Genomic DNA, 16,073 nt, shown 5'->3' with positions numbered 1-16,073 from the left:
CCAGAAGAAATTTTTGAAAAGAGAATTGTGGATATGAACTTATCGCAAGTCTTCCTAGACTAGATGTTTCGCATGATTTTGTGTCTAAGAAAACAAGTTTAAAGTTTGTGTAGAATTGTTAGTGATAGGAGTGAATGTGAACTAAGTTAATGGAATTGGACGAAATTAAAGTACCTGTAATATACTGTGTAGAAACTATTATGGATATTGTTAATCAGTGAGTTTTTTTATTTCAGATGAATTCTTTTGCTACATGGAGATAAAATTTGTCTTTCATGGGATTAATTTTGTTCACAGTAATCAACTAATGAGGAAAGGAAAGTGGATCATATCTGTGAGTGCATTAACTTCGGCAAGTAGAGTCTAGGCTACATTGTGATTTATGTAAGGTTCACCATTTGAGGACCAAGTTTCGTGAAATAAATAGTGCAATTGATTTCTTTTTGGAATGGGATAATTTGTTTATATGTTATAGCATTATACCCGTAGCTTCCTTTGGGGTTTGAATTAAGAGGTAGATGGTCAGGTCATGGGTGGGTGGATGTCATCTGCATCTTGCTTATTCTATTCTTAATCTACCCTTTTGCTTGAATAGATATTTCCAGATGAAATTCTTGATCTGGAGAGATCTGTGCGCACTCTTGATTTAACACGCAACAAATTAGGTGATGCTTGCTATTATTCTTATTATTGTTTTCAATCAAGTGAGAAATCAGTACTGTGAATCTTTTGTTGCATGCAAATATAATGAAGCTTTAGAGCATGTACAGTGAAGTTGTCCCTTCTTCCCTTTGCTCTGCAGTTGACATTCCTATGGATATTAGCAAATTAATCAACATGCAGCGCCTGGTAAGACTTGCATTTCACAGTAGTTTACATTCATTATAGCTATATTTGGAGGCATGATTCAACATAACTCGTATGAAAGCTCTTTATTGATAATTCAGAATTTTCAAACCTTCGATTATATATTTTTTCTGGATAGACAATAAAACTACTTTTTCACCCAGTTAAGAATTATAGCATATACATTGCTTATATGGACTTCGAAGTAAATGTTTTTCTTTGTCTGTGAAAGTATATCTTATTCTCCTGCTGTCTGTGTAGGAAGTTAATGTTTTTCTTTGTGCAGCTAATGGTCAGGGGCTGCCCCCCACCTCCTGGAACAACTTTTCTTGCCTTCCATCCAAAGTTCATCTACCAATAGGCTAGAGAACTGTTCTGTCAACGATGTAACTGCCACAATTATGGAAGCCCGTTAATGTTAAGTACTTCCATTAATCGATAGAGAGTGTATATATTTTGCTGTGTACGTCTTGAGTTGAGTTAGATTTATAAATATGGTTCAGTTTCAGAGAAATGCCACATTGATAGATAGAAAATATCTTTATGAGCTGAAAAAGTATTTTGGGTGCTAGACTCTTTGTGTTTTGTCTTTGATCTTTCTCATTATAAACATTGAATACTGCAATATATATTCCTCGGATTGAGTTGTATGGTCAACTTGAAACTAAAGCAATCAATAATGATCCAAGAGTGCATAGTCATTAGTCAACAATATTGTGCTAAAGAAGTCACAACTGAAAATAACTTCCATTTGAAATTTGACTAAATAACACAACGAAGATCATTACAGATTCAGAGAATCACATAGAGACATAAGGTTTACTAAACCATGGGATGATGAAAGAATTAACTGTATTTCATTCACATAAAAATCCAATTGTCAGATGAATCTTTGATTCACCATACATCAAATATGGATAAAAGAATCAATTAACAAATAAAGTGAATTAGGCTAAACTAATCTGTATATCCAAAACTCAAGCATCATCAGAAAGAAAAAGGATGTTGCAGCAACTCTTTGGCAGTCTGAACGCATTATACACCTCAAAATTAGATTATGAAATGAAATTCAAGTTACAAATTTTACCTTGAATGTATAAATAAAAGACTAGTGATATTACAATTATCAATATGGATCAGTGCAAAGTACACAAACTGCACAAACTGCCCAAACACCTCCCAAACACATTGCCCAGACTAAAAACACACTGCCTAGACTACAAACACACTGCCCAGATTACAAACACATAAGTCTCTCTCCCAAATTACAACTTCAAAGTCCTTTGCTCCCATTCATCTTCTGCACTTCTTATAACTTGTACTTTTGGGTTATTATTATCCTAATTTATCGAAATCACAGTAGAGCCAGAATTAGAATATAATAATACTTAAAAACAGGTAGAAATAATACCATAAACAAAATACAATCATATTACTAAATAAAAAGAGATTACCTCAACGACTTCGAATTGAGAAGAAGAGTTCTCTGATTTCTTTTGACTGCACTCTTCCATCGTTTGTACTATACTGCAAACAGATTACCCTAAATAAAATACAAAAAAATAATTTTCCGTAATTCGTAACACATATGTGACCCAAATATAGTGATACGATCATTATGAATTAAAGGATTCATTAAAATTAAACCACCTTGAGGAGAATTCAAAACCAGTACTCATTAATTTGTAGCATTGAGGCTATACTTAAAGCTTACCAGCTTAAATGTTATCAACTTAAACTCATACTTAAAGCTTACCATCTTAAATGTTGTCAACTTAAAGCTTAGTAGCTTAAATGTTATCAACTTGAACGATTATGCATTTACAGGGAAGTTAAGTGAGATGAGCAGACCATGCCATAAAAATTACTTTACATCAATAGTAAGAGAAGTAAAGAGAACCAAGGTAGAAGACAAACTTTTCCATTAAATATTTCCATCTCTCAAAACCAACAGCCAAAATAAAGGAGACATTTATTTTCAATGAAAGAAAGATTTATCAAACTTTCTTAACCCATAAACATGCACATAGACAAGGAAAAAAGGTGCTTAAACAAGCACAAACAAAAGATAGGATTCTTTAAATTGGCCATTTAGAAATAATCTGGTTCACAGCCATCATGACGAAAGATCGGTCTGTAGCTGCAGCCAAGAAATACTTGTTTGCCTCAATACAAAATCTAACATCATAGTCCAAAACAATAACCTGCCCACCCAAATGGTTACATCCATACCTTACAGGCTATGATGTTGGTTCCTTTATCTTGCCGGCAACCTCGTTTTGGTGGCATTGGTAAAGGACGACGGTGAAATGTGGTGGTGCGGCTGTCGACTGTGGCTTCAATTGGATTGTGGTGTTTGTTGTTGTGATGGGTTGGTAAACGATTGGCAGGGAGTTCAAATATGGTGGTGCGAAACATATCAATATTAAAGAGAGGCGATAGTGAGAAAGGTTGGCTTGGCTACGTTGGTGAAATTGGAGTGCGGTGGTGGTGCGTGCATGGAGTGTGACTGAAACCGTTTTCTGTGGTGGCTAGGATATCTGAAATTGGAATTGATTTGGGGAAAATTTTAGGGTTTGCAAATTTGGGGGAAATGAATTTAGGGAGGCAGATTTGAATTTGGTTGGCTCGAATCAGTAATTGATTTTTTTTTGGGGATGGAATGACGTGGTAAGTGACTGATGTGGCAGATGAGGTGGCATCTGCCACGTCAGTCTGGATAGAAAATCGGTAGGGGGAAGTCGGTGAGTCTGGTATTACTGATAAACAAGCAAGCAAGAAGGGAAATGGGGACATGGGCAACAAGGGGAGAAAGTTATTCCTTGCCTTTAATAAGAGTTCCAAAAGATCAGAGACACATGATCCATCCAAGATTCTCTTCCTCATCACTTTTGCTTGTCACTTTTGTCTTTTTGCAGCCTGTTGAAAAGCATTGACAAGTCATTACAAAACCAAGAAATGGGAGCGAAAAAGGAATAAATTAAAAATAAAGTGTAACAAAAGGTTATGGCTTTAACATGGCCCACACTGGCACATCATATCAGTCTATCGACTGGCTCAACAGTAGCAATAATCCCACTTTCAGGCTTCACAAATTGTACTACATGCAGATGCTATAATTTAGGTGCAGATGTAGCATGCTTTAGTACCAACTCCTCAATCATGCATTAGCAGTAGTAAATAGATCACATACCAATACTAGTGAACGACATGCCAATTTTTTACCAAAATACAATCTGTTATTGTATGATTATATCCACCCATGGCACTAATCTACTGATATTACAACACCTTTTAACAATTTGAAAAGAATTCCAGCAATGTAGTTATGTAAACATAACAAGATTCGTGGAGGAGCCTTGCATTGACAAAAAGTTTATCCAAGCCCCCTTCAAAGAAACACTAAGTATTTCCAGTTAACTTATCCATAAAGCATTGATGCTTTAGAAACCTACTAGAAAGTTGCACCTGTAAATTCTAGATCTGAAACAAAAAATAGATTCATTGAAATGAAAACTCCAGATGATAGGAAAATATAAGCTATTTAGAAAATCTAAGGTGGATATAAACAGTCCAAAGTATGAAAATCTTTAACATTATATCAAACGAACACTTGGAGAACATTGACAGGAGATAATTGCACTCAAGTTCACCGAAATAAATGTATATTAAAATCATGCTCGCCAATTTAATTACTAAAAGCTTTACGATTTAACGTACATGCAAGTGGAATGAGAGACAGAGAGAGAGAGGAGGGGAACGTGGGAACAGTGTATTAACGTGTGTAGCATACATCATACACATCTGAAACTAATAAAAGTATAGCCCTCAGTTATAAAGTAAGCCCCACCATTAATCACTCAGAACTACAGTTCAAGTCTGATGTGGTGATTTCACCTTAAAATCCATGCAGTCAAAGTAAACTCTATTTTGAATCTAAGAGCATTTGAACTACCAATTGAAAATTAAAAAGATTATGAATCACACCATTTGGAGCTTTTGCAACACAGTGTCTTCATATGCTTGATAACCAGCTCCTACCAATTATTCAGGCCATCAGTCTCCTCACGACTCTGTGCACTTGTAATTCAGTTGCTACAGCTGGTTGAAGAGGCAAAACCAGCAAAGGGTTTGAAAGACTACCACAAACACTTCCTGTAGCAGCAACCTATAACAAAATAATATCAAATAATAAGTAATCACGTATTACAAACTTGCATAAGGTAAAATGAATCAACCTATTCAACAAACTCACATGGCATCTTTGGTGGACATTACAACTAGTGCAGAACCTTTCTCTTGGAATCTTAATGACCACATCTTCAACCTGTCCAAACTGTGAAATATCTTTTTCAACCTCTCTGCAGTATAATCCTCTCCAACCTTCTCCCCCGACGCTTAAGCATCTTTTCCTTGTCCAAACCTGCCCCAGCAACCCCAGCACCAGTCTCACTTTGTTTAGTCTCTTAAACAAAGCGGATGCTGCAGCCGCTCCTTTACTTCCATGCGCGCATTTGATTCTTGCATCTCTTCCTTAAGTTGCCTGGCAATCCTCTCCTCTTCCTGTTGAGCTTTCACAGTCGGGTCCGGAGCAAAAGCAGCCCTTTCCCTCTCCTCAAGATCAGACCTCATTTTTCTCTTTCTTCCATCCTGCGCACTAGTCGTTGTTCCTTCTCACGTTTAATTTTGGAAGATCATTATACAATTCCGGGCTTTTTCATCCTTCAAATCTCATAAGACGACTTAAGCTTTTGGAAATTGGCATGGGCATCCGGGTCATCAGGCGTTATCCGGGTGTAATTCTAAAGCCTTGAATTTATATGCTTTGATATTCTTTTTCACTTAGTTTAGCCCCTTCCTCACCGGAAGGTAACCCCAGTACCTTATAATGATCAACATCAACACCATTCTCTCTGATAGAAATTGATAATATACTGCAACTGAAGAGAAAAAGCTTTAATTAGCTTGAATCAAATCCACAAGCATGAGCAAAAACTATACATAAATCTTGACAACATGCAATTAATCATAGAACTCATACAGAAACCATCATGCTGTCTCTTTAAAGTTCCAAACTCTTCATTTCCAAACAACACACCATTAAGAACTTAATTAAAATAAAAATAAATAAATATTGTCTGAAATACTTTTAACAAAATATGAGATATTCAGGCATTATAGCATGATTAAAAATTCACATTAGTTCCTTTTGTTTTCAACCACATATTCAAATCCAAACGACAGTACACATTCTTGAATTGCTTAGGTATGAGCAATTACATCAACACATAATACAGAAAAAATAAAGACACTATTTGACCACGAAGCCCGTTCAGATTTGATTCTTTACTTGATTTTTGTTTATCCAGTAACCAAAGAATACATAGAACTTCATTCCTCAGTTCAGCGATCTATAAGCTCTACGGGACAGTATTCTCAAATTACAATCAAAGCAATCAAATTTTCTCCATGCTTAAACGACAAGAGTAAAGCTTCTCAAGTGAGGACTAAAGAAATTTCTTATCCTAGAATATGATAAACACGATAAGCAAAACCGAACATTCAACAAGAGTGGATTGAAACAGAAACTGAAATCAATGTGTAGGGAATAAAAAATAAAAATTGCAGGTGCGTAAAAGAAAAATTGAGTGCAAAAAAAAGCCCTAAACCAAACTAATAAACAACCCGCCTCAAAAACAATGACAAGGGCAAAACCCTAATAAACTAACAGACTATGAAAAAGAAATCCTAATAATTGAATAAATAACTTAAGAATTGTGAAAGACGTCATACAGAGAAAGAGCAGCGCGAGAGGCCCGAGATAGAGTGAAAACTAGTTTGGCGGCGGCTGCTTGCCGGCGAATTTAGTATTTCGTGGCGACGGTAGCCTGAGAAGGAGAGAGAGGCTTCAAAATGAACAAAACCAAAAAGTTAATCCACAACGCCAACCAGATTATTTCTAAATGGCAACTTAAAGAATCCTATCTTTTGTTGTGCTGTTTGAGCACCTTTTTTCCTTGCCTATGTGCGTGTTTATGGGTTAACAAAGGTTGATAAACCTTTCTTCATTGAAATAAAATGTCCCCTTTATTGTGGCTGTTGGTTTTGAGAAATGGAAATATATAATGGAAAAGTTGTTTCTACCTTGGTTCTCTTTACTTCTCTTACTATTGGGGGAAATGAATTGGGAGGCATATTTGAATTTGGTAGGCTCGACTTTGCTAAAAACAGTTATTGATTTTGGGGATGGAATGACGTGGCAAATGAGGGTGCCATCTGCCACGTCAGCTGGATAGAAAGTCGGTAGGGGGAGTCGGTAAGTCTAGTATTACTGCTCAAACAATATCTGGACAGTCAGATAACAAACTTAAAAAAATATTTTTTTAGGTATAGAATTTAGATTTCAATTTTAGTGCAGTAGAATTTGATTTCTAATCAACCCTACCAGTTAAACACAAGTGAAATCTGGACTAAATGCGCTGTATGACTGAACTGAAGCCGAAGTGAATACAGAATTATTTGGTAATGAAGGAAGGGGTATTTGGTTTTTTAAGCTCGTATGTAAGAGTTTAGGGTCCCGACATAAAAGTTTTGCAAGAACGGGACTTGAAACGCCTTTGGAGTGAAAAAAATAAGTTTTGCAGAGGGTTTTCTCAGGATTGACAAAAGAAGTTTTGGGCGCTTTCTGAGAGGTCTAAAATTTGGGATTCTGAGAAGCCATTGCTCTTGAAAAAGTTTACCACTAAGTCTGGTTTTTCTGGAGTATCAAATTGAACTTTTTGGATGTCTTTAGAGCAGATTCAGAAGACAAACACCTGAAATATAAGGTATGAAACGGTAAAGGATTGTTCATTTGAGTTGGTAGAGATGTATTGACAAAATTGGACAGGAAAAAACTTGAAATTTATTAGGGTTAATAAAGCTAAGTTAGCGTATCTACCATGACTATGAAGTAAATTTCCGAAGAAAAAATTAAACATCGTAGTTGCAAAAGTGATTGAATAACTCACCTATGCTTGAGAATTGAGAAAATTTCTTTAAAGTCTCGCACTATTTGGAGACCCGTCGAACTTGAAATCTTGAACAGATGAAAGTAAACCCTGGTAAGTTTAGAATTGCAGGCTGACTTGACATAATTATAGGTCTCACCAAAACGCCAGCGCATCGTTCAAATTATGGCAATATATTATTTGGGCAGTGAGCTTAAGACAATTACAACCCTCGTAACTTCAAAATTGACCTTTGTCACCCGTAACTGCAAAACACACCAATTACACCCCCCACCCTGTTAAATCGCGACCAACGATTTGCAGATCGCGGCACGATCTCCAATGGGCCGTTGTGATTGAAATTTATGTTTATTATTTAATTTCGTTTTAATTTTTTGTTTATTTTTAATATTTAAATTCTTTTTTATAACAAATTAATTAACGGAAAAAGTAAAAGCAGGGGCTTGGTATTATATTTTTGACAGTTTCAAGGGGTGTAATTGTCCTAAGCCCTGGGCAATTTGTATTGGGGCTTTTTTTCTTAACTTATAACTAATACTCTTGTATAGAATAGGCATCTCAAGTAATTTAAGTAGTAAATATAATGTTAGAACCTTATTAAACTAAATTTATTATTTTATTTTATTCAATCAATAATTCTTCTACAATCTATTCCATTTTATGACAACTCAGTTTAAAATATCAGTTGAAAATATGGCTTTGACCATACAAATGTCCCGGGGGGACTCAAACAATATCGGAAGTCAGTAAAAAAACTTGAAAAAGTTAATTTTTTTAGGTGTAGAATTTAGATTTCTGGGAGAATATATTTTATTGCAGTAGAATTGATTTCCTAACCAACCACTACCAGTTAAACACAAGTGAAATTACAAATCAGTCTGGACTAAATGGCTGTATCACTAGAACTGAAGCCGAAGTGAATACAGAATACAAGATGAAGTAAACACAGAAAATGCCATCACTTGTATCATTCATTATGATGTAAACATATTACAAATGCTGCTTCTTCAATTTACATTCTTTGAACGATGAAGCTTTTCTGTACAGCTTCATTAGCTCGGATGCTTCATCATAACAATTCACAAACCTCTTCTCCCAGCTATAAGTGAAAGAAGAAATGACTGCTTCACAATGACAGAAGGCTCCCAACCCTTTTTGTAAACAAAATGGTCCATCACTCTCATAATTATCCACGATGAAGTCATACATCACCAAGGACTCTTTCAAAATGTTATAAGAATCTCTTCCTCAGACCAACCCCACCTCTTGTACACATCATTTCTTATCCCACTCCGATTTGGGAAGTAACAACATACCGCAATAGCAATAAAAAACTGTGATCTTATAGGATTGATGCCCATTTCCTTTACCGAGTCCACAATCTCTTCAAAACGACGTCACTGATATGTACAAATGAGAGACCATTACCAAGTAACATAACAATAAGATTCAGGCACAATTATCTCGCAAATAATTGACTTTAGGTGCAGTAGAATTGATTGAAAGATTGATCTTTCACTAACAACATTACTTGCAATTCATTTGAAGATCACGTCAACAATGCATGGACAGTTTTTTCATAGCAGTGATAGCCTTTTCGCTAGATTGAAGCAGGTTTCAAATGTAGACATGTTACAAATGCTGCATTCCTATCTGAAAATACTAATCAGTTTCTCTTCCTTGAAAGATCCAGTCTCTTTGTACAGTTTCTTTAGCTGGGGACCTTCATGTAACAATTTACAAACTTCTGCAAGAAGGTCTTTTCACACATATTAACGGTGTAAGCGAGACAAAATGGTCTTAAGCAAACCTTTGGATGAAGAAAATGAACAACTGCAGCACGAGGAATAATTCTCTCTTCCAGTCATGAAAGAAGAATTGGCCGCTTGGCAATGGCAGAAGGCTCCCAACCCATTTGTTCACAAAAAAGTCATCACCGCCATTATCTTATCCTCGGATGTCATCATACACCAAGGATTCTTCTGAAATGCAGCAAGAATCTCTTCTCAGACCAATGCAAACCTTGTAAACATCAACCTCTTATCCCACTCGGATTTGGACATCATGACACTGTAACAATAGCTTTGACAAACAGAACCTTAATGGATTATACACCATTTTCTTACCAAGTCCACATCTCTTGAAAACGGTTAAAGTGCATTCAAAGATGCTAGGCCAGGTATGAAGTGACATCACAATTCGTGAGGCAGGCACAACCAATATCACGCAAATAATAACTTTCGGTGAAACACTAATTTTTAAATCACGGTAAGAATACCTGGCTTGCGTTAACAACAGTAATAGCCTTTTCAGTAGATTGAAGCAAATTAGTGAGGTCAGTAAAGGCAGGGATTAAATGGTTCTTTAAGCTTCTTTGCAAGATTGTAGTGTTCGACCATAAAAAATTTGCAAGATCAGGCCTTGAGAAACCTTTAGAGTGAAAATACTCAAGTTTTGGCAAAAGTTTTGCCCTTATAGCAAATTGCTTCTTTAGTTGGGGAGCTTTATCATAGCCATTCACGAACTTCTGCAGGAAGGCTTCATACAATGCTATAGGGTGTAGCCGAGATTAAATTGGTCTTAAGCAAACCTTTGGATGATAGAAACAGAACAACTGAAGCACGAGGAATAACTCTCTTCTCCAGGCTCAATGAAAGAAGAATTGGCCGCTGGGCAAGGCAGAAGGCTCCCAACCCATTTTGTTCAAAAAATGTCATCACCGCCACCTTATCTTATCCTCGGATGTCATATACACCAAGGTGCTTCTGAAATGCAGCAAGAATCTCTTCCTCAGACCAATGTAACCTCTTGAAACATCAACCTTCTTATCCCACTCGGATTTGGACATCGTTGACATTACAACAATAGCTTGGACAAACTGGGACCTTAAAGGATCCATACCATTTTTTCAAAAGTCCACAGTCTCATCAAAACGGCGGAATATTTTATTAATACAATAGACCATTTACAAAGTAACCTAGCAATTGTGTTTCAGGTACACCAATATCTCGCAAAACTTTGACTTTAGGCGCAACAAAAAATTGAAGATCACAACAAACAATAGAAGGAACTCGTTTAATTAAAGTAATAACCTTTTCAGCAGATTGAATCAAGTTACTAAGGTAAGTAAAGGAAGGGATTATACGGTTGTTAAGCTACTTAGCAAGATACTAGGGCACCGACTTAAAACAGTGGCAATACTGTACTTAAGAAGCCTTTGGAGTGAAAAAACTCAAGTTTGGGCAGAAGACTTTGTCAGGATTGGACAAAAGCAGTGATGGGCGTCTTCTGATTAGGTCAGAGATTGGGTGCTGAGACCACTGTTCTCGAGCAAGGTGAGGACTAAGTCAGCTTTTTCGGGGTTTCCAATTGAAATTTTTTGGATGTTTTTAAAGCAGATTCTGGCGACAACCCACATGATTAATGAGGTAAGAGACTGTAAAAGGTTGCTCATTTGAGTGGTGGAGACATGTTTGACAAATATTGGATTAAAAAAATCTTGAAATCCATGGTTTAGTGAAGCACTAACAGTGTACTGCCATGATTCTGAACTAAAGTTCTGCGAAGAAAATTAAATGCCATGATTGCAAAAATATAGAATACACTTACCTTCACCTTATGTCCAGCATCTCCTTCAGAAAGCTAGCCTATTGTAGAAATCGTTTAAGTTGAACAGGGGGAAAAAACTGAAACCTCGAATATTATGAGCGGCGCGGCAAAACTTCGGTAATTCATAGAACAAGAAATTCTATATAACCTTGAAGCCCAGTCCATTAAGAATTTTATTTAACTTAACGTTAAGTTCTTGAAAGTTGAAATGGTTTTGAGAAGAAACAAAATTTATTATTAAAGCCCAAAGCCCAACCGACCTCGGCACTATTGGGCTTCTCGGGCTTCACCTATAATTTGTTTGGGATGAACATATTTTTGACCATTGACGATTGACAACGATAATTCATTACAATAAATAAATAAAAAATACTTTTATATGAGAGTCTTAACCTTTAAATTAAATCATGAAATCAATTAATGAGTGTTTGTCTGAGTTTACAAGCTGGTTAAATTAGTTATAAACTCTAAAATTAAACTAAACCTGTTTTATTATAACTTTTTTGGGATTATAAGCTAAAAGAAATAAATTGGGAGGGATGATCATTTTTTTTTTTTTATTACAAGCTTTAACCAAATATATTATCACATTATCCTTTTTTAATTTTAAAATTTCATGGTATACCTTTATTTTTAATAATGTAATTGTAACACCTATGAAAACTAGTACAATGCATGCAATTAACAATGGAAAATTGGGCCCAAAATGTTTCTTTTCATTACAATTCACATTTCTTTATACAACAAAGGTTACTGTTTACAAAAGTGCATTTTAAAAGACAAAATAGGGGAACAAGTGTAGCTATTGCTCCTCGCGCGCGACGCCTCAACCGCATCATCACCTAGACGCATCACAAAGGAAAATAACGGGGTGAGCACAAATATGCTCAGTAAGTAAAACTCTCTAACTGTCTGTCCTCGTGTGTGACTCTTAATTCTTTCTTTTATATTCGTTTTCTATTTCTGTTTCAATAACATCATGGCCTCATCTTACCGGAGGTACGGTCGGATGGCGTTCACACAGCACCATCTCACTTTCATGGCTATCGGGTGGAATTCACACAGTACCAAACCTTTCTTAGTGACTACCGAGTGGAGGATCACAAAGCACCAACTCGGTTCCTCCTAACTATCGGATGAGATCAACCTGCATCTACCCGTTCCTCATGAATTGGGTAATGATCACCAAGCATTACCCGTCTCTAGTCACTATCGGGTAATGATCACAAAGCATTAACCACTTCTACTAGCGTGTGGATGATGATCACAAAGCATCAACCTACATATCTCTTAACTAATAGGGTAGTGGTCACAAAGTATCTACCCGTTCCTCATGAATTTTGGGTAACGTTCACCAAGCATTTACCCCATTCTATTACTCATTGGGTGACGATCACAAGCATCGACCATCTTAAGGGTTATTCGGATGATGATCACAAAGCATCAATCCGTACCATACGGTCGGGTGATGATCACAAAGCATCATCCAACTATACTACTCTTCTAGCTCATTCGTTGTAGCATTTTTCAATGCTCTCTACCCTTGAGATAATTTTACTCACTAAGCTCTCTACTCATAGGGTATTTCTATACACAAGTTCCCTACTCTTTCTTAGGTCACTTGTCAATGCATATAACAATGCACATGGATGATTCATCTCTACTAATGCACTTGTGAAATGCCAACATGCAAAGTTGCAAGAATTAAGGTTCATTACTCACACTCAATTCTCTATTAGACATTTCATCAAACACTCATGTGCACATAATAATCTATCATAGCCATGAATCTAAAACTTTTTAACCATCCAAAATGGGGAAAAACCCCTTCACAAAGTCATAATAACCTGTCAATAAAACACTTCCAAAAAGGGTTCCATAAACACCTTCAAATCCATCTCAACTACCTTGCCAATCCAACAATCCATTTCTCATATTTACAAGGTATTAACATTCAAAGCATAGAAATCCTATTCATACATCCATACATGGCATATCACATGTATTTCACATACATACATCATACTATTAACCTAATCAAGAAATTTCATATCTCAACTTGGGTTGGGTTTACTTACTTGCTATGGAGAGACTCACCAAACTTCTTCCACTTGGTTTTCTTGACTATTCTCTCTACTCTTAAACAAAAGAATGAAAACCCTCAAATTTCAATATGGTTAAAACTCCCAAATCACACAACTTAAGTAGAGATTCTTACCTTAGGAAGCCTTGGGTTGCTTTTTCCACCCCAAACACTTCAAAACCTTGGAAATCTTGATCAAGAGAGAAGAGAAGTGAGTGAGGGAAGAAGAATGGAGTGCTGCGTTTGAGGAGAAGAAATGAGGGGTTTTGTTAATTCTAATCCCTTTAATGAAATGTATAACAAAGCATTCCCATATTGCCCTTACTCTTCTTTGGGAATTCATCTATATCCTTTGATTCATTACAAACTCACCCCCATATCAACACATTCTCCATGAAAAATCCTTACAATTAACTCCCCACTTTTCCTGCTAAAAAGGGGTAGAAAGGTCAAAATGTCCTTAGGGAAGAAATGTCTAAACTCAACCAACATTTTATTCGGCCTGTCGCCGCGCGAAGAAACCTTTGTAGCCGCGGCGAAACTGTCCAGAGAGTTTCACCCTTGGTTCAACCCATCTTCGCCGCGGCGAAGATTCTTCTTCGCCCCGGCGAAGCTTGGTACACTCAAATTCTTCTATTTTCAACCAAAATTCAGGGCAACAATCAAATAACACTCAAACAAACAAATATAACAACAACCAACTCGATTAAGGGCGAAAGAGGAAACAATAACAACGTACCTCAAGTGGGGCGTTACAGTAATAGCTTTTTTAGTCATTTTAATAATAAAATGTACTTATAAACTACATATTACCCAAACATATCAATTACTTATCAGTCACTTATAAGTATTTGAACCAAATACGTAATTGTTTAAATATTAGATGCTTGTAAACTTAAATTAGCTTATAAACACTAGTTACTTATAAGCTAATTTTCATAAACTTAGCTAAATACGCTCTAAGTTGCTTCAAATTTATTGTTTAAAATTAATTTTGTTTTCTGGTCCATTATGATAATGTCATCATACCCCAAGGGTGTTTCCAATATGCTGCTAGAATCTCTTCTTCAACCATGTATTCTAGTAATGTCAAGGTTAGAGAAGCCTTTGGAGTGAAAAAAATCTAGTTTTGGCAAAAGGGTTTTCTCGTGACTAGACACAAGCAATGTTGGGAGTTTGTTGATAAGGATTGAAATCTGAGGTTTCCAGAAACCATGTTTCTCGAAAAAGTTGAGAATTGAATCAGCCATTTCTGGAGTTTCAAAATGAATATATTTAGAACCTGATAAAGCAAAACTAAAGATAACTATTGAAACTAGATACATGTAACTAAGAGTGAGCAAGACCAGAGAATCTAGTGATACAAAATCATGCATCAAAATATCATGCTTTTGTCCAAGAGACAAAGAACAACAGGAAAACAAAAATTGCAGGAAGCCAACTACTTGGATTTTACAATGTGAGGACTCTTACAGATAGTGCATCCATGTTTCTACCCAATGATCGTTTTGCCTTTTCTGAAGGATTCAACTCCTCTTGGTACAACTTCAATAACTAGAGAGCTTCATCATAATAATTCATAGATTTGTACTGGAAGGTGTTTTCAGGCTACTCAAACATACAAATCAAACTATTTATCTTATTGATCAAACCTTTCGATAACAGAAACTGAATTATTGCAACTGTTGGTATAAGCCTCTTCTCCAAGCTCATTGTAATAAGTATTGGGCGTTCTGGGATAATGGAAGAATCTCAACCCATCTTGTTTACAAAAAGTCCATTGCCGCCGTAATCTTATCCACAGATGCCATCAAACACCATGGATACTTTGTAAATGCTGCTAAAAACTCTTTGTCAGACCAACCCCATGTCTTATAAACATCGAGTTTCCTTTCCCACAGCGACTTGCTCATTATTGTCTTCGTTACAATGGCTAGAACAAATTGTATCTTCAAAGCACTGATACAGTGATACCCATTTCCTTGACTTCCTTCACAATTTCTTTAAACACGTACGATTTCACTAAGAATGAGTGAGGCCAATGACACAAAAACCTGGAAATCTTGGCCTCACGCACACCATAATATCACAAAAATGTCAATGTTAGGTGCTATATAAGTTTCAAGATCCATATAAAGAATATAGGAGTGCGTTTAAAAGCACCAATAGTCTTCTCACGAGATTGAAGCACATTACTCTTAAGGAAGTTGAAACTAGGGACTAGACGGTTTTGAAACTAGGGACTATACGGTTTTCTAAGCTTCTAGTTAAAATATGAGGGCATAAGTTCAGTGTTTGAGAAGCCTTTGTTGGAGTAGAAAAACTTAATTTTGGGCAAAAGGGTATTCTCAGCACTGGCTAAAGCATTTTTGGTAAATTTTTTATTATATTTGAAATTATGTTTCTAAGGAACCATGGTTCTTGAACAAGACAATAACTGAGTCTGATCTTTTTAAGGATTCAAATTGAACATGTTCAGAAAGTGCTAAAACAGATTCTTGAGAGAACCCACATGAGTTTACGAG

At 36.1% G+C, this 16,073-nt stretch overlaps 1 long non-coding RNA gene and 1 pseudogene across 2 annotated transcripts; both read right to left on the bottom strand.

Moving 5' to 3' along the window:
- Positions 1 to 1,860: 1,860 nt before the first annotated feature.
- LOC116132833 lies at positions 1,861 to 4,967 on the bottom strand. Of its 2 annotated transcripts, none has more exons than XR_004128455.1 (4): positions 4,834 to 4,967; positions 3,079 to 3,765; positions 2,301 to 2,389; positions 1,861 to 2,186 (listed from the first exon to the last, which is right to left on the bottom strand). It is a non-coding gene; the product is annotated as an uncharacterized LOC116132833 (long non-coding RNA). The 2 variants fall into 2 exon arrangements; XR_004128454.1 differs by having other exon boundaries at positions 2,301 to 2,373.
- A 130-nt stretch (positions 4,968 to 5,097) lies between these two features.
- Positions 5,098 to 16,073, bottom strand: part of LOC116132810 — a 30,284-nt pseudogene continuing 19,308 nt past the window's right edge.

Source organism: Pistacia vera, unplaced genomic scaffold (assembly GCF_008641045.1).
Source record: "Pistacia vera cultivar Batoury unplaced genomic scaffold, PisVer_v2 Contig260, whole genome shotgun sequence".
NCBI classification, from domain to species: Eukaryota; Viridiplantae; Streptophyta; class Magnoliopsida; order Sapindales; family Anacardiaceae; genus Pistacia; species Pistacia vera.
The sequence above is the reverse complement of the archived record's forward strand: the minus strand, read 5'-3'. Positions and strand labels throughout refer to the sequence as shown.